Genomic DNA, 20048 nt, shown 5'->3' with positions numbered 1-20048 from the left:
GCGGGGCGTCGACTGACGAGAGAGCACGTCGGCTGTCTGGTTCAGGTCGCCCGGGATGTGAGTGGCTAACATAGACTTCGTCACCTGCTGGCTCCACAGGAGGACGCGTCGGGCGAGTTGTGATAACTGTTGCGAACGAATACCACCCTGACAGTTGATATACACCACAGCAGTCGTGCTGTCTGACCGGACCAGCAATGTGCTTGTCCTGCACGAGAGGTTGGAACCTCCTCAGTGCAAGTAGCACCGCCAACAACTCTAGGCAATTGATATGCCTCCAGGAGGCCACCTGGACAGGGAGTCAGAGTCGTAGAGGAGCTGGGCTGTTGGGAAGCAGACGCCGCGCAGGACAGGATTTGCTTGATCGCCTCCGTTTGCTTCTTTACCTTCGAGAGCTGATGGGAGAAGTCCTCGACTGTATCACCAAACAACCCGACTTGCGAGATGGGAGTGAGCGTTGGGGGAGGGGCGGCCCGGGAGAGAATGGTTGACTTCTCAACGTCTGCTTCTTCCTGAGCTCGACCTCCCGGGGGATGCCGTCGGGGTCGGATGCCAAGCGGTCGCCCTCCAATGCTGCAAGCGACATCTCATCTTCGTCACGCCTTCGTCCCTTTTATACCCGGATCAGCCTTGAGTGTTTTGGGAAGGCAGTGCGGTGCACTGCAACCCGACTCTCGCGGCAGCCCGGGCAAGCATGACTTACACTTCCGCGTCAGACTCGTCCTGGGCTCGACCGGCCGAAGTCGGGTCCTCAATGGAGTCTTCCGCGTCTGGTGCCAAAAATTGAAATTGCCATTCGATGGCGCATCAAAAATCTCATACTCATCAGCCTCTTGTCCACTATGGGTCGGTCAGTGCCGCCCATCGGAAACGCGTATTGGGGTATGAATTGTTTGCGGCGGATTAATGCATATCAGCTCCACCGCTCGCTGCTGCAGACGGCTCAGAAGCTGCAACGGGCTGGAAGCAGGCGATGTTGTGGCGATGTTGTGGCTATGTCCTACAACTATGTCTTACATCGAAAAGCCTGAGGGGAGTCGTATACAGGAGGCGATTCTGCTGATATGCATTGTATGGTCCAGTAGGTAAGTACAGAGTGATTAATTGCTTGGCATAAAGATGATGCTTTGCAAGTTCCCCAATTAAAAAGTACAATCAGACTAGATACGTTTTCAAGATCAAACCCACACAATTTTGAGAGACAGATAGAAAGGGAACTCTGTGTGTTTGTATTAAAACTGTGTGTGTCTGTGTGTGTGTGTGTGTGTGTGTGTGTGTGTGTGTAGTATTAGTGTGTCTCCAGTAGCAACTGCTCTCATTTATTTTGTTCGAGTTGAGAAACAAAGACCTGCCTGTGAGACACTGAAGTTCTGCCACAACACAAACCTGAAAAAACACTCCATACAGCTGCACTACAAACAACATTCACACAATCCCATTTGTGTTCATACATTTCTGTAAGAACACTCAGAGTGTTGTGTAGTCTGTTGGTTTTCTCTGCTCACTGTTCACATTGTTGTTCATCGTGTAGAGAGGGATTGTGGGTAAACAGATGCCCGGAGCGCTTCAGCCCTCACACTTGACCCGTGTAGGTGCATGAGCACATCGCTTCACTCCTCTCTCTCTCTCTCTCTCGCTCTCTTAATAGCTTATCTTACATTTATCTTGCATTTCTGTCAAGCTCCTAAAACACCTGAACACAATAACAACACTGAATCTGTACAAACAAACACACGTGTATTTATTTACACATAATATTTTACAGTGAGTCTAAATGTTTGTCTGATTTTCTGCCCATGGAGACCTCAATTTTGGTTCCCACGGTGACATGATTCCCCATGAGTTGGTGTGCATTCAGATTTAGGTCCCCACCGGGATATAAAAACAAGACCACAGACACAAAAGATAAATTAAATCAAAATGTGTGTGTGTGTGAGAGAGAAACTATTTAAAAAAAGAAAGGTCACAACACACTGACATTTAAACACACAATCAACAGCAAATAATGAAAAGGCCACACGACAATGTGCTTCTGATATTAAATGTGTTTTATAAGAGCAGCTGTCACATTCACTCGTTCACACTCAATAAACTACACACATGAACAGTTAACAACACACACACATGTGACTTCCCGACACATCAATAAATGACAGACACACACATGACCTCAGGAAACGTTAATAAACTACAGACACTGTAGACAAGATGAACACGTGATGACAGCATGTTATTTACACGTGTCAATCGATTCAGGATCAGATCAGAGCCTTGTGTAAAAGAGGTCATGTTAACAACCTCACCAAGAAATTATGTTTAACAAAGTTCGGGAGGAACCTAAGCATATAAATCAGCCCGATGTTCCATCAGCAGCAATCTCCTATCAGCCAAGCATGCAATCTCATCTTAATTATCTCGGCTGGTTCATCATCAGCAATCACTGTATCTACCCTATCAGCTCCCGCAAGCTCTATCATAAATAGACGAACAATCTTACCTGATGCATCTCGCCAGATAAGCATCTTCCAGTTTTCGCTACGATGTCAGAGACTCCCGTTGCATCCATGGTAGCTATTGTTCCAGATCTTTCGGCGCCATCATGCGCACCCCAGCTTTCCAGCTCAGGGTCGGATTATACAGACGATTCCCAATCTTCACCTCGGGGACGCCAGCCCCGCTGCTCTGAACGGCGTGCACCTAAGCGGAAGGGTTCGTCATCGCTCCCACCGGCGCGATCTCCACCTCCTTCACCAGCGTCATCATACGCCTCTGCGCTCCCCAAGATTCCCGCATTCAGCAAGTGGATGGTCCAGAGCCTTTGTCTGGCCCTTGCCAACATTGATGTCCCAATCAGCAGGTGGATGTCGAAACCAGAGCTCTACACCCTCTACATGTCGTCCCAGGCTGACGTCCCATTGCTGAGGTCGGCCCGACCTGCTGACAAGGACGAGTCAGGCTTGGCTCGGGGTCATGTCCATTCCAGGCACGGGCAATCTACCTCCTCGGCTCGGCATGGCCTCCCTCACTCGAGCCGCCGCAGCAGGCCTTTGGTGAGTCTTGGTAGCGTTCCAGTTGCGCTGGAAGCCACAGATATCCCGGCCGAGCACCTGCGGCATCACAGCTCGATGCGCAGGGCACCACCTAGACTGCAGCTGACCACCGGCAACTTTCAGGAGCCCCGGTTCACCCATACGTCTATAGCATGAGGCTGCCTCCGCTGGGGACACAAGCGCTGGTCTCCGGACCATATTTCTTCGGCGCCGGCGCTAGCGCAAGCCTGTCTGCATTAGACGCACAAGCGGCCGCTGTTAGATTCGCCTTTCCCGGACGGGCTCTTGCCTCTCCAGCGTGAGGCTGCCTCCGCTGGGGTTTCAGAAGCATCTCAAAGCCGTCCTGCTCCAATCTGGCATCCCAGCAGACAACTTTTCCGATCGCTCCTTCCGCATAGGCGTTAGGGTTAGCCCTAGGCCGATGATCATCAGAGGCTTTTAGTCGCTCATCGGGGAAGCAGCAGCAGCAGCAGACACCACCAGCAATGAAGCCACCATTATAGTAGCGACCACCCCCACAGGGGCCCGAGCTTCCAACAAGTGCTCTGCAGCAGCAGACACCACTCGCCAGGAACCCAGTATCGTAACAGCGACCGCCCCCACAGGGGCACGTGTTTCCAACTCTTGCTATGCCACAGCAGATACTACCCACATGAAGCCAGTATCGCAGCAGCGACAGCCCCAGCGGGGCCCTCATCTTCTCGTTTTTTACAAAATTTCGGGTTGCATCACCGGTAACGCCCATCATGGCATATTTGGGGGGGTGTAGGCTGTCCAGCTCTATCTGCATTTGAGGGGTGTGTTCTGGGCTCGAGCAGGTTCCGAGCCCGGCGCACTTGCCCTCACCATGGTAGAATGCTCCGGGTTTGGATAGATCCGGTGAGCTCGGAGCCCACTCCCTACACAACACGCCAAATATGCATAACCTTCATGCCCATTCTTTACCAATCTATCCTAGCAAGGAGCTGTTTTTTCGGCGAGGGCGAACTCGTGAAAAGCCTTTGTGTGACTTTGACTTGAATGTAGACACTTACAGTGAGACAGTAAGCACACTTACGCACTGCAGTACGGTTTCTTCTCGTAGCCTTTATAGTTCTTCATGTTGAGAGTCATCTTACACACTTCACATTGAAAACAGCTCTTGTGCCAGTTCTGAAAAACAAAGCATATTTCATCTGTATGCATGGTTTACTGTACACGTTACATAACACATACTGAATGTCAAATGCAATATTGTATTAATTCTACTAAATATTTATGTGTTTCTGTAGAACTTTTGAAAATGTTGCCTTGTCGCAAACCAGTTTACATTACACTGTTTCACTGTCTGTGTCAAACTCTCTGATTTACCATAATTTTGTGTTTTTGTCACGCTAATATTATATAACACACAATGTTTTGAATGACAGGATACCCTTCAAAGGTTATCTGGAGGTACAGTGACGCTTTCATGAGATTTATGGAGCTTGAATGAATAGTAGATTCATATATAATATTGTGTGTTTTTCTTGTGAGTGGATAAACATCTTATGATTGAGTGTTTATCACACAGTTTCAACTTCAAGTGTTTCTAAATGCCACTGACACTACAAAACACGTTTTATTTCCTCCAAGTTTAATATAACAAATTGTCATTCTGTAGCATTTTTAACCCATTTTCGTTTTGTATTACTTACACCTTACCGCATTTCACCATAGTTTTTTTCCTTTTTGCATTACCATAATTTGACTACAACAACATGGTTAGCCTAAGTTGCTGCAGTAAAAGCATGTTTAATTTGGGTTTTGTGTTTAAGCACGGTTCATTTTCGTAAGGGTTTATTAAACATTTTAGGGTAAGATTATAAATGACATATAAGCTTCATTATGTAAGAAACAAACAAGAATTTAGAGAAACAAATATATAAGATGATAAAAATGATCATCACAGTAAAGTTTGTGTTACATGTGATCTACAAGCTGCTGATGTTGACTTTACATAATGGATTTATTCGGTGATCACCAAAGCATTTAAACATGCATAAGATAAACTTAAGACAGATTCGTGTTTGTTTATCGTGTGAATGTTGTGTAAATAAACTCTTTTCACGCACCTTATCGAGGCAGTTGATTTTTTCTGTCGGATAAACGATTTTTCCACAGCGCGCGCACGGAGGATTCATCTTCAGTGCTGCAGTTTTGAGCTTCTCACAATAATAAAAGTGTCGCACATCACATAAGAGCGCAGATGTGAGTGTGGAGCTCTTCACTGGCCGCAGATGAGAGTGTGGAGCTCTTCACTGACCGCAGATGAGAGTGTGGAGCTCTTCACTGGCCGCAGATGAGAGTGTGGAGCTCTTCACTGACCGCAGATGAGAGTGTGGAGCTCTTCACTGGCCGCAGATGTGAGTGTGGAGCTCTTCACTGACCGCAGATGAGAGTGTGGAGCTCTTCACTGGCCGCAGATGAGAGTGTGGAGCTCTTCACTGACCGTCTGTGGACAATACAAGTGCTAAAGCGCGCTCGCGCGTGTGTGAGGGGAGGTGCTCAATGCTCAATCAATACTAAATCATCTCTCATGCGAACGCCATGCGAACAGGAAAACAACATTATACCTTTGTGTCTCAAAAATCATAGAGAACCACTAGTCAGCATTCAATGAACTTAAAGTAAGTTTATTCTAACAGGCGTCATAAAATCCCACGAGCGCGATTCCCTCAAATACTGTCTAGATAGGCAGCTCGCTAGAGTTTCACACATATCTGTGTGTATGTGTGTGTGTGTGTGTGCGTGCGTGCGTGCGTGTGAACAGCGCAGTTAAGAGACAGAGACCCACTGCGCAAAGACACGTCTAAAAGACGTCTTTTGTACGTCATTTTTGCACGTCCATTTTGGGTTGCGTCCAGATGACGTCTTTTTTTCAACGTCTACTGAACGTCCAGTATTGACGTACACAGGACCTCTATATATGGTCTAGATATAGTCCAAATGTGGTTGTTGTGGGGTTTTTTTCAACATAAAATTCAAACTTATTTTAGAGGCATAAACGAAGCTACGGTAAGTTAACTGGTGCAAGAAACAGGTCCTCCACCTTCTTGAAACATATGACTAGTCATACACAGAGGTTTACAAAAAACAATTCAATCACCACTCATTTATTTTAATCTTTATTTAACTGGGACTGATAAAGACGCCTTTAAAAAGACGTCCGTTTTAAGACTAAATTTGGTCAAGGTAAAGTCGTGGTATTTTTTAGACTTGAATTAAGCATAAATTCATTATTTCATCATACATTATTATAATTCTAAAGTAAGACAACTGACAAAAAAATAAGCAACAACAAAACATTTATTATTATTACATACAAATAATTGTAAATCGATTATAAACCAAAATAAATACAACCGCCAGATCATCAGGGGCATGTTTAAGGTCTCCCACGGCTTTGGTTATCGTGTGTTCGGCAGCCTTGCTGTCCCACAGACTGCATCTGTAATGACAAAGATACACTTGTGTTGTTTTCACTGCATAAAAGTAATTAGAGTTGATACATGGTTTATTTCTACGTAGTAGCCAATACAATAAATGTCTTTATCCTCTGTTTCAGTTAAAAGTAAGCCGCGACTTCCATCAACTCACAATATAAGCTGTTTTACTTTCCTGTTTTGTTATTTTGTGGAACACTGTCTCGTATTTTAAATAAATAGAGAAATTGAAACAATTAATGCCGTTTTGACTTCACTATCTTCTGCATCCAGTGGCGGTTCTACATTGAATTGCGCCCCCCCTCAAAAAAACTAAATTATGTCATATTTTTCTTGACCTAAACTACAGTGGTACAAATTGAATTTGTCATTAAAATGTAATTGTACCACTGTAGTTGAGGTCAAGAAAAGTATACATGACATTGTCAAATTGTTTTATAACAGAGTGTTAACACTTAATGATATTTTACTGACATTCAATTTGTACCACTGGAAAAAAGGTGGTCAGAAAAAGATTCATGACAGTTATAATGGCCTCACGACAGCCAATGTCAAAACCAATATGACAGTTAACCCAGCTGTTGTCAGGGAACTGGTAAGGGAAGAACCCAGGTGCAAGCAGACACGGGATGAAGGGGTTAACAAAAGACTTTAATAAATAATAAAACAGAAAACAAACACCCACGAGGGGGTAAAAGACAGTACACAATAACGAACACTACAAACTGAAGACTAACACTCGACAGGACTAGCAAATACAAACACTAAGACTTGACTTGAGACGGCTTCAGGTACACGGTAACAAGACTGGCATATGAGTACATCCCAGGAAACACGTACCACATACAATGAACGAGCACAGGACAATGAACACGAGGATGTTTTATAGGGAGACAGACAAAGGATAATTAACAATGGGCAGGTGTGGGTAATGAGACACAGGAGGAAAGCAATACTAGGAACGAGAGGGGCGGGGCCAATGACGAGACTGGAGAGAACACATATCATGTCCTGATTGAACGTATGTTTCTCTCCACATAAAACACGTGGGTCTGTCATGATTCTGCCCCTAGACCAGAAAACCAAGACAAGATTAGGCAGAATCATGACAGCTGTAGTGGCCTTAATTCATTTATCTTCTTATTGGTTATTTGTAATCACGTGTTTTGTTGTGTTCACTTCCGGTTCCTTTATATCCGGTGTGTTATATTGTTTGTCGTGGTTGGTAGGGGGTGAGCGATGGGATGGCCAACTTTCTGTTGACCGTACAAGTAAAATGTTTGTTCTGTCAAACAAAACAACTGTGACACGTACAGAAGTGTCTCTAAGGCAATATGGTTAGATTCCGAAACACCAGCTAAGTAGTGTCTTACATTCAATTATTAATCTGCTATGTCATGTTTTTATGACAATTATGACAGGTTAAGATGTATTGGTTAATGTAAAGTTGTCAACAAAGAACTCAAACAAACAATATTTGCATTAAAAATGTCATAATTGAGCGAATGACACTTAATGACAGTTGTCATAAACATGCATAAAACCTTCATATTCATGACATGTGTGATGTAGCAAATAAATAGCAAAGGTTATGTTCGTCTTAGAAACTAGCTACAGATTGGAAAATTCTGTTTGCTCATTACGGGACCTTACGTTAACCAAACTGATGGAAATACATAATAATAACTGAACTTGTAACAGTTTTGTTGCAAAGCACAATATTATGGTGAAATTAGATCTCGTGTTTGTTGACTTAAAACCAAATTTGTTGTATAAGTGCTGTCGGTTCTACCTGCCCTGCACGGGCCTCGAACCGGCATCTGTCCGAATGAGAGTCGGGCGCTCTAACGACTAGGCTAAACACCGCAGTGTCTTTTCACACAACATGGCAACATGGGTACAGTAATCATAACACAGAGAGAACATTATAGTTGCATACCTTTATCTTTTCATCATACAGGGGCGCCAATTTGCCAATTCCCCACACAATGAATGATAGATAATAGATAACCGATTTGCGGCGGCCCAGAGTTTCTTTTACTGCTCGTGCCGGTGCCTCCCCCCACGTGACATGAAAAAATGCCGCCCCGGGCGACTGCCCGGTTCGCCCGTGCCTAAAACCGCCACTGTCTGCATCTTTTAGGCATATTAGAAATAAACTGGAGAGCAGCAGTGTTAGTGTCGATTTTTAGTTAGGCTATTTAAAACATGCGAAACAGACTTTTGTACATAATATGTTATTTGTTTAGTTGTGGGCTCATGTTTTAGAATGAATTTAAATAAAGTAAAAATATTTTTACCTCAGAAAAACGGCAAAACGTGGTGTTAACAGAGAAGTCAGTCAGGGCTGTGTGCGCGCGATGGTCAGTCACCATGGTCACAGACCCTAGCTTCGCCTTCTCGGCATGCGAACTTCTGACAGAAGTTTTTAATATTATATATTTTTTATTTTGGGATATTTTATTGTACATTTATACGATTATATATTGTGATATACTACCAAATGACCAAAAAAGTAAACGCATTAAAAAATGAATCTGCGCTGCAGCTCCACGAGTTCACGAAACTACGTCATTGCGCATTGCATTTTGGGAAGATTCCGCCATGAATTCTACGTATACTAGCAGTACACAATAAGAATAACAACGGGACTTAGAGCAAATATTAAAGCAATCCAATGATACGCAAATAAGTTAGCTGGTGATATAGTTGACATTAACTTGCCATCACTTGCCATCGCTTTGTTTAAATATATCTTTATATTTATTTAACATTATCTGTTACAATATGTGTAAAAACATTGTAAGCAAAATCGACCTTTTAAAAAGATAAAACGATTCTGCGTCTACTTTTGGTCTAAATTTGGACCCAATTTAGAAGGAGCAAAAAAAGAAAAAAATATTGACATCCATTTTCGTCTAAATTTGAACCAAATTTAGATAGACAAAAAATAGCACATTTTGACGTCGATTTTTGGGCTTAACTTGCACCCAATTTAGACGGACCAAAAAAAGACCACATTTTGACGTCGATATTTGGGCTAAAAGACGGCATGGACGGGCCGACTTGATTTAGCCCAAAATAGATGTCAAAATGACGTCTGGTGCTGGGTGGGGAGGAGTAAGTTATGTAAGAAACATCAAAAGCTCGCTGAAGCTTTAATCACGCGCCTGTCAAATGCGCGCGATGTGACACTTGCTGCTTTCACACGACATGCGCAGCGACATAAAAATGATGAACATTCAGTGTTAACATCTAATACGCTACGCCATCACGATATCATGCTAGTTGGCAAATACATTTTGCCACAATTCCTGCCATTAAGATATTGGATATAGGTATTTAGGAATAAAAAATTCTTGAACATCACCACAAGACAACTATTTATAACACATCTATAACACTTCTGTTACTGCTGCTCTTATTGTGTAGTTGCACATGTTACTGCACTACTGTTTTTTCCACATAAGTGAATACTGTATGTAGCAGGGTGACGCGGGGCCCTGGTGGCTCATTGGCCGAGGTCATGTGGATCGGTGAACCAATCAGAGCACTGGTCACCGCGTTTAAAAGACTGGTGTTGTAGTATTGGGAAAGCGTCATTTACGGGGACCGCCCCTTTTTAAAGGGCAACACTGTTGTGAATGAGTGGTGAGTGTTTGGCCGCATTGTCGTTATATCTACCTTTAATATGAGTAACTGAGGTGATCGTATGTGTTGACACAGGATAGGTTTAACGGATTGATGTTCGGGCTGCTGTGCGTTGCTGGGCTGCTAACAGGTGGGTTTTGTGGTGATGTGGGAAGGCGGTTATTATTAAAGGAGCGACTGACTGTTTGCGTTGTTTTAGTGGTACTCGTACGTAATTAGGACCTCCCGGGACGAGTGACGTTATTTAGGATGACTCTGTGACTTGTTCACGGTATGTATTAGGAATTATTTTAATTAAGTAGCCTACCGTTTCTCGTATTTAATTCTGTGTCATGTCAGGCAGGTCCAAGGGTTTCAGCACTTGGAGTTCTGTTGCGGGAGACGTGAAAACCCGTTGAAATGATTATACTGCTGCTTTGCCCAGGCTTCATTTTGACGATTTGAACATGTTTATTTAAAAGACGCTTGCTACGCATTTCATGCCTGTTTCGTTCCCCCGCTCGGGAAGTCTGCAGCCGAGAGCAAGTTCGCTGTTTTCAGCAGCGTGGCATATTGTCTGTTGTCATTTTCCTTTTTTTTTGTTTGATTATTGATGTGTATTTATTTTCTGGGACCCGTTTCAATAAGGAGGTTCAAGCAACACTGAGTTAAAATATGAACTCTGAGTTGATTTACTCAGATAATCACTACTCTGAGTTTTCTGTTTCAGAACAGCTGGTTTCAATGAGTTCAATCCACTCTGAGTAAGTTTACTCTGGGTTACGCGCGTGCACCGCGGCTTTAAAAAGACATCATCAATTGAGCGAAGATAACACGATTCACCATGACAACGCCACGTGACAAAAAGCGCTCCGTTTATTTCTCGCCAATAGAATAGGAGGCAGTATATATATATACACATATATACCTACGATTTTTGTCATGTAGGTGCAATCCTTCCGCAATAAAAAGAACATGGCAGCAGCTGAAAATGAAATATAAAAACATCCTTCAGTCCGGTGAGTTTAAATGCTCTTGCTAGTAGGATGCCTGACTGGGAAATGTTTGATATATTTAATAAACTGGCCTTGAAAGTTATGAGGACATGAGAACCGAGCACTGTGGCTGTAGAAGACAGAAAACTGGCCATTCTTGCCCCTGCTCCAGCTGTGTGTAACGGAGGCCAGCTAGAGTCACTCCCCGACCAACAGAGACGCTCTACTGACAGACGCTATAGAGACTGCGGTCTTTAATTCCAGAGGTGGCAGCAAGACCACATTTATTTGATCAGCCTAATTCACGACGAGTGAGGTTTGATGTAAGGATGAAGCAGAGTGTGGATATATTTAATGGACTGTAAAGAAAAACGGTATCGCTCAAATAAAGAATCCTCCGGATATGATAAAACATCCAAACGGGGCTTCACCATATATTCTCTCCCGACGTAAATGTAACTCTCTCTGAATGAACGGACGTCTGTGTAACTTGTGCGCGATTAAGGAAAACGAATGAATAAACAAACGGCGAAGGCAAGTTCAACACCGCTCGCGCTTCTAAAAGGGGGCGGAGATTGTAACAAACCCCGGGTTAGTGGAATAAAACCTGCTCCTGACCAGGTTAGGTTCACAGAGTAGGTTACTATGGTTACTCACTCTAAGTATAAGATACCTTGATTTCTGAAACGGGCTTGACTTACCCCGCGGTCACGGGTTTGATATACCTCGCGTTCTGAAACTGAAAACCCAGAGTATCCCGTTTTCTGGGGTTAATTTACACAGAGTTTGCACTTACCCTGCTTTCTGAAACGGGTCCCCGGTTGTATACATCTGTATTCTTCGGTTTATGTCTGCATGCCCTAGTTACACTCCTTCCGTGGGTTTGCCAACGAAAGCGCGGATTGCCAGAAGTTTGGTAATTTAAAAGGAGTGCGGAAATCTCATTGTTACAAATACACTTTTGTCTAAACTACCTTGCTTGCAGAAATATCTTGTGGTTACTGGTTTGTGTCTTTTTTATTTCTTTGATTTCTTTCTGTAAATTGAGTTGTATTTTGTTTATTATAATTTAGTTAATCTGTATCGGTGTGGAGAGACGCTGACCGGTGGTGAATGTTCCCTAATCACGTTGTGTGAAATATTGCCGTGGTCTACGAGAGGTGTGTATTGAGTGGGGTGGGAAGAACTAGCGGCCCCTGCTGGCATTCTCTCTCCAGCCCGATCTTATGTAATGTTTGTTTCATTGTTCATTGTTTCGATCTTATTCAGGTTTGATTTTTTGACCTGGAGTAATTTATTTGGGTTTATTGTAATAAATGATTATATTTTTCTATTTAAATTCTCTTTATTCATTACTTGCTCACTCCACTACGATCAAGAACCTGTGTGCTTATTGTTTTCCCGGCATGTACCGGGTGGCGTAGTCGAACTATTTTATTTCATAAGCCTCTCTTTCCGGCCTTAACAAACCTTGTAATTTCGCCACATGTACATTCACATATATAGATATAATAGTCCTATACATAGTCTATGTTTAGATTTTATTATTATGTTTCTTACGTTGTATGTGTGTGTATAGCTTTGCACTGTAGCCTATTGGCATTCATTGTGGACAGCAAAGTAAGAATGTCATTGCTCAGGGAAACATGCTTCCTCACTGGGCGCATGACAATAAACACTTGAATCTTACAATTATAAAACATATGAATAGTTTGGTTCCTTGGGTCAAAGAGTATAGATACACTGTTAGATGTCGCTGTAGATTAGCAGCACATTACTGTAAAAATCCACAGTACAATACTGCATCTGTATATTACAGTAAAATACTGCAGCTCATAATGCATTCTGGGTAATTTTCATTGAGCGGGAAACTTTTACAGTAAATTTTGGTCTCGCTGTAACCTCGCTGTAGCTTTGCTGTAACGTGTAACGAAAGTGTGCCACAACGTCATCACGTCAAATCCCACAGAGCCCATCCTGGCTGCAGCTGGAGGAGGATAATCGATTTCTGGCAGTTTGGTAAGTTTTTAGTTTGGTTTATTTTATGTGTTTCATACAAAAAATTATTTTGTTTTTGTATTTTGCACAACAGTTTGTCACAGTGTTGTTTTAAACATGGAATGAGAGAGATATGGTCGCCAACAAACGTTGCTTCTACCTCAGAAATTAAACTAAGTCAGCCCACTGCTTAAACCCGTTTTACACATCTCACTTAATGAATATAGGATTATTTCAACCATTTATGAGGGTTTTGGTGAGTTTATTTTCTGTCGAATAGTTGAAGTTCGTTTATAATGGCGAGCTAGGTAAACCGACTTGTATTTGGTAATAGAAAAACTCGCGTTTGTGTTCAAATAAAATAATCTTTGACCAATTCAACTAAGATTCCTCCTAAATAAATCTCATACGAAATAACAAAGTCACTGTAAAGTAGCCCACACAGCTACCAAACTGCTTCACACTAAATGAAACGTCATATTTAACTGTGAAGAGTGCGATCCATACAGATTTCATTACTAACAGATTTATAAATGTGTTTGCGGCGCTTATTTCTGTATTTACGGTATATCCGCAGAAGCAGATATGTTGTTCTTTGTGTTTTACATTCAGTTGTCCAAAAAGTTTTGTATGACAATATATTTGTAGCGACATTGCTTCCAACACCTCAAATCAATGCTCGTACTTTGCTAAAGAGCGCAGCTGACTCCGCCTTTACGTAATGACGCTGTCAGCTTTAAATGCATTTCCAAAAACACATTGACTTTCGCTACACCAAAGGTATAGAAAATGCAATCCCAAATATTTGAACTCTTAATGTTAATGTATAGAGGGGAAAACATTTAAATGATCATTTTGCTACATTTTTGATTGACTATCTTAAGCGTATATAATAAACAGAATGGTTTCTAAATTTCAGCAAGTAACATATCATTATATATTTCTTCTTACAGCTCTAACGTCACAGTTTGGTCCACTTTTGCACCCTGGGCTTATGAGTTTCTGTAAGTATTGACCATGTATTTATAATACAACTTTTATTCAAATTTGTTTCTGGTTTTACTTCTGACTTTTTAGTAACACTTACAATAAGGTTCTATTTGTTAACATAGGATGTTAATACATTTTAACATTTGGCAATACATTTTTAAATCAATCAATTTATCTCTGTTCACATTAGTTAATTCATAATGAATTCTCAAATATTATTAATGTTGAAAAATATATTGTTCATTGTCAGTTCATATTATCTAAACCATTAATAAATGTTATGGAATAAAACCTTATAGTAAAGTGTTACTGAATTTTCTTTCACCATTTACTTCACAATTTGTACTTATTTACATTTACATTTACATTTAGTCATTTAGCAGACGCTTTTATCCAAAGCGACTTACAGATGAGGAAACATTGGAAGCAATTATAACAACATAGGCAACGAAAATACATAAGTGCATCAAACTAGTCCATTAAAGCCTAGCACAGTATAAAAGCTAAGAATAGTGAGGTTAGTAAGGTTTTTTTGTTTTGTTTTTTTAAGAAGGAAAGGGAAGAGAATTAGGAAAAACTCAATCAGCAACGTGTTGACGGAAGAGATGCGTTTTTAGGTGTTTTTTAAAGATGGCAACCGAGTCTGCTGATCTTGTAGCAGCTGGTAGATCATTCCACCAATGTGGAACAGATCCAGTGAAGGTACGGGAGAGTGACTTTTTTCCTTTTTGGGATGGTACCACTAGTCGTTGTTCCTTTGCAGACCGCAGTGATCTGGCAGGAACATAGATCTGCATTAGCGAGTGGAGATACGATGGTGCAGATCCGGTGTTGGTCTTGTAGGCCAGGAGCAAAGCCTTGAACTTTATGCGGGCGGCAACAGGGAGCCAGTGTAACCTGATGAAGAGCGGAGTTACATGCGCTCTCTTCGGTTCATTGAAGACCACTCTTGCCGCCGCATTCTGGATCATCTGGAGAGGTTTGATTGTGCAAGCAGGAAGTCCAGCCAGAAGCGCGTTGCAATAATCCAGTTTGGACAGGACAAGAGCCTGGACTAGGACTTGCGTAGAGTGCTCCGATAGGAATGGTCTAATTTTCCTAATGTTGTAGAGGATGAATCTACAGGACCGGGTGGTGCTGGCAACATGACTTGTGAGGTTAAGCCGATCATCGATTACCACTCCCAGGTTTCTGGCTGTGCTGGACGGTGTAATCGTTGATGAGCCTAGTTGAATGGCAAGGTTGTGGTGAATCTTTGGGTTGCCCGGGATCACAAGCAGTTCCGTTTTTGCAAGGTTTAGCTGCAGGTGATGATCCTTCATCCAAAGCGAGATGTCACTAAGGCATGCCGCGATGCGAGCAGCGACCGTAGGATCGTCCGGTTGAAATGACAAGTAGAGTTGTGTGTCGTCCGCATAGCAGTGATAGGAGAAGCCATGCTTCTGAATGACCGAGCCGAGGGATGTCATGTAAATGGAGAAGAGTAGCGGTCCAAGCACTGAGCCCTGTGGCACCCCCGTGTTGAGCTGTTGGGACGCGGAGACCTCATCTCTCCAGGATACTCTGAATGACCTACCCGAGAGGTAGGACTCAAACCATTGCAACGCCATTCCAGAGACACCCATAACACTGAGAGAAGCCAGGAGGATGTGATGATTGACAGTGTCAAAGGCAGCAGACAGATCCAGTAGGATGAGCACAGAAGACATGGATGATGCTTTTGCCAGTCTCAGGGCTTCGATGACTGAGAGCAGTGCAGTCTCTGTGGAATGACCGGTCTTGAACCCAGACTGATTGCTGTCCAGGAGGTTGTTTTGCATGAGAAAGGAGGAGAGCTGATTGAACACAACTCGCTCCAGGGCTTTGGCGATGAAGGGAAGAAGGGAGACAGGCCTGTAGTTTTCTAGCAGTGTAGGGTCCAGGGTGGGTTTCTTTAGAAGCGGTGTGATGCGGGCCTCTTTGAAAGCTGTGGGAAATGTCCCAGTGGTGAGCGAAGAGTTGATGATGTGGGTCAGAGCAGGCACAACCGTTGGAGAGATGGCCTGGAGGAGATGGGTGGGGATGGGATCCAGTGGGCAGGTGGTAGGGTGGTTGGAGCCAATGATCTTTGAGACATCAGCTTCAGACAGAGGAGAAAAGGCAGGGAGCACACACGTGTCAGGGATGTGGGCGGGTTCGACAGATGGTGGCGTAGAGAACTGGCTGCTGATGGCAGTAGTTTTCTTTACGAAGAACGATGCAAAATCAGCAGCTGTTAACTCCGATGAAGGTGCGGGAGCAGGCGGACAGAGGAGAGCAGAGAAGGTTTTGAAGAGCGTTCGAGAGTCCGGAGAGTTGCAGATCCTAGAGTGGTAGTAATCTGTTTTTGCAGAGGTGACATCTACAGAGAAAGAAGAGAGAAGAGATTGGTAGAGAGAGAGGTCTGCAGGGTCTTTTGACTTGCGCCATTTTCTCTCAGCTGACCGGAGGCTGGCGCGATGCTCACGCAGTACATCCGATAACCAGGGAGCCGACGGGGATGGACGGGCTGGTCCAGATGCAAGAGGGCATAGGTTGTCCAAGCAGGATGAAAGCGTGGAACACAGAGTGGCTGTGGCATTGTCTGTATTCAAAAGAGAATGGCTAACAGATTTTGTTATTTTTGGCTTTTTTGTTACAGTCTCACCATTGATATTTTGGCTGGATTTGGTCATTTTTAAACCAAGCAAGTCATCCCAGGATGTCCAGTTACAACTGCAGGTCATGTAGTTCTCGACAAAAATACCCACACCCCCACAACACTCTCACACACCCGCACAACACTCTCATACACACACAACTATCTCACACAGCACCACACAACACTCTCACACAGCACCACACAACACTCTCACACACACACACACAACACTCTCACACAGCACCACACAACACTCTCACACACCCGCACACAACACTCTCACACACAACACTCTCACACAGCCACACACAACACTCTCACACACAACACTCTCACACAGCCCCACACAACACTCTCACACAGCCCCACACAACACTCTCACACACCCGCACACAACACTCTCACACACAACACTCTCACACAGCCACACACAACACTCTCACACACAACACTCTCACACAGCCACACACGACACTCAGTTTGAATGGAACATTTTAACTACAGACCAGTGTTTTCTTTGCCAGTGTTAGATGACACCTGTCACTTTGTTGCTATTGTTTGTTTTGATATGTAATGTATGAATATTTTTGCTCACTTAAATGTTGTAATATATATAGTAGTCAACATTTGAAGTGGGTCAAAAAAGTTACAAGTATAGGTATTGTTCTCGCCTTTTTGATCCACTTTAAATGTTGACTACTGTACATAGTCATTATATGTTGTTAATGTAATACATCATTCTTCAATACTGTTTTAAATGTTTTAATACTTTTTGTTTCAATGAAATGATTCAATAAAAAATTTGCCTGGATTGCCTTTTGATTCATAATGTCAAGTATAGCAGTTTTATAATATTAATAACTACAGATTTATATCCAAACTAGCTAAAATATATAATCCATCCATCCATCCATTTTCTTCCGCTTATCCGGGACCGGGTCGCGGGGGCAGCAGTCTAAGCAGAGATGCCCAGACATCCCTCACCCTAGACACTTCCTCCAGCTCTTCCGGGGGGACACCGAGGCGTTCCCAGGCCAGCCGGGAGACATAGTCCCACCAGCGTGTCCTAGGTCTTCCCCGGGGTCTCCTCCCGGTCGGACGGGCCCGGAACACCTTCCGAGGAAGGCGTCCAGTAGGCATCCGTAACAGATGCCCAAGCCACCTCAGCTGACCCCTCTCGATGTGGAGGAGCAGCGGCTCTACTCCGAGCTCCTCGCGGGTGACCGAGCTTCTCACCCTATCTCTAAGGGATCGCCCAGCCACCCTGCGGAGGAAGCTCATTTCAGCCGCCTGTATCCGGGATCTTGTCCTTTCGGTCATGACCCAAAGCTCATGACCATAGGTGAGAGTAGGAACGTAGATTGACCGGTAAATTGAGAGCTTCGCCTTGCGGCTCAGCTCTTTCTTCACCACGACGGACCGGTACATCGACCGCATTACTGCAGAAGCTGCACCGATCCGTCTGTCAATCTCCCGTTCCCTCCTCCCCTCACTCGTGAACAAGACCCCGAGATACTTAAACTCCTCCACTTGAGGAAGGAACTCTCCACCAACCTGAAGTGGGCAAGCCACCCTTTTCCGACTGAGGACCATGGCCTCGGATTTGGAGGTACTGATTTTCATTCCAGCCGCTTCACACTCTGCTGTAAACCGTCCCAGTGCATGCTGAAGGTCCTGGTTTGAAGGGGCCAACACGACGACATCATCCGCAAATAGCAGAGACGAGATCGTGTGGTCCCCAAACCTGACACCCTCCGGCCCTTGGCTGCGCCTAGAAATTCTGTCCATAAAAATTACGAACAGAACCGGTGACAAAGGGCAGCCCTGCCGGAGTCCGACATGCACTGGGAACAGGTCCGACTTACTGCCGGCAATGCGAACCAAGCTCCTGCTTCGGTCGTACAGGGACCTGACAGCCCTTAGCAAAGGACCACAGACCCCATACTCCCGAAGCACCCTCCACAGGATGCCGCGAGGGACACAGTCGAATGCTTTCTCCAAATCCACAAAACACATGTGGATTGGTTGAGCAAACTCCCATGCACCCTCCAGCACCCTGTAGAGGGTGTAGAGCTGGTCCAGCGTTCCACGGCCTGGACGAAAACCACACTGTTCCTCCTGAATCCGAGGTTCTACTATCGGCCGTATTCTCCTCTCCAGTACCCTGGCATAGACTTTCCCGGGAAGGCTGAGAAGTGTGATCCCCCTGTAGTTGGAACACACCCTCCGGTCCCCCTTCTTAAAAAGAGGGACCACCACCCCGGTCTGCCATCCCAGAGGCACTGTCCCCGACCGCCACGCGATGCTGCAGAGGCGTGTCAGCCAAGACAGCCCCACAACATCCAGAGACTTGAGGTACTCAGGGCGAATCTCATCCACCCCCGGTGCCCTGCCACTGAGGAGTTTCTTGACTACCTCAGTGACTTCGGCTTGGGTGATGGACGAGTCCACCTCTGAGCCCTCAGCCTCTGCTTCCTCAATGGAGGACGTGACGGTGGGATTGAGGAGATCCTCGAAGTACTCCTTCCACCGACCGACGACATCCCCAGTTGAGGTCAACAGCCTCCCACCTCCACTGTAAACAGCGTTGGTAGGGCACTGTTTCCCTCTCCTGAGGCGCCGGACGGTTTGCCAGAATCTCTTCGAGGCCAGTCGATAGTCCTTCTCCATGGCCTCACCAAACTCCTCCCAGGCCCGAGTTTTTGCCTCCACAACCACCCGGGCAGCAGTCCGCTTGGCCTGCCGGTACCTGTCAGCTGCCTCAGGAGTCCCACAAGCCAACCAGGCCCGATAAGACTCCTTCTTCAGCTTGACGGTTTCCCTTACTTCCGGTGTCCACCACCGGGTTCGGGGATTCCCGCCTCGACAGGCACCGGAGACCTTACGGCCACAGCTCCGAGTGGCCGCTTCGACAATGGAGGCGGAGAACATGGTCCACTCGGACTCAATGTCTCCAGCCTCCCTCGGGATCTGGTTGAAGCTCTGCCGGAGGTGGGAGTTAAAGATCTCTCTGACAGGAGACTCGGCAAGGCGTTCCCAGCAGACCCTTACGGTACGTTTGGGTCTGCCGAGTCTGTCCAGCTTCCTCTCCTGCCATCGGATCCAACTCACCACCAGGTGGTGATCAGTTGACAGCTCCGCCCCTCTCTTAACCCGAGTGTCCAAAACATATGGTCGCAGGTCAGATGAAACGACCACAAAGTCGATCATCGACCTGCGGCCTAGGGTGTCCTGGTGCCACGTGCACTGATGGACACCCTTA

This window comes from Barbatula barbatula (genome assembly GCF_947034865.1).
Source record: "Barbatula barbatula genome assembly, chromosome: 23".
NCBI lineage: Eukaryota > Metazoa > Chordata > Actinopteri > Cypriniformes > Nemacheilidae > Barbatula > Barbatula barbatula.
Note: the sequence above shows the minus strand (reverse complement) of the source record.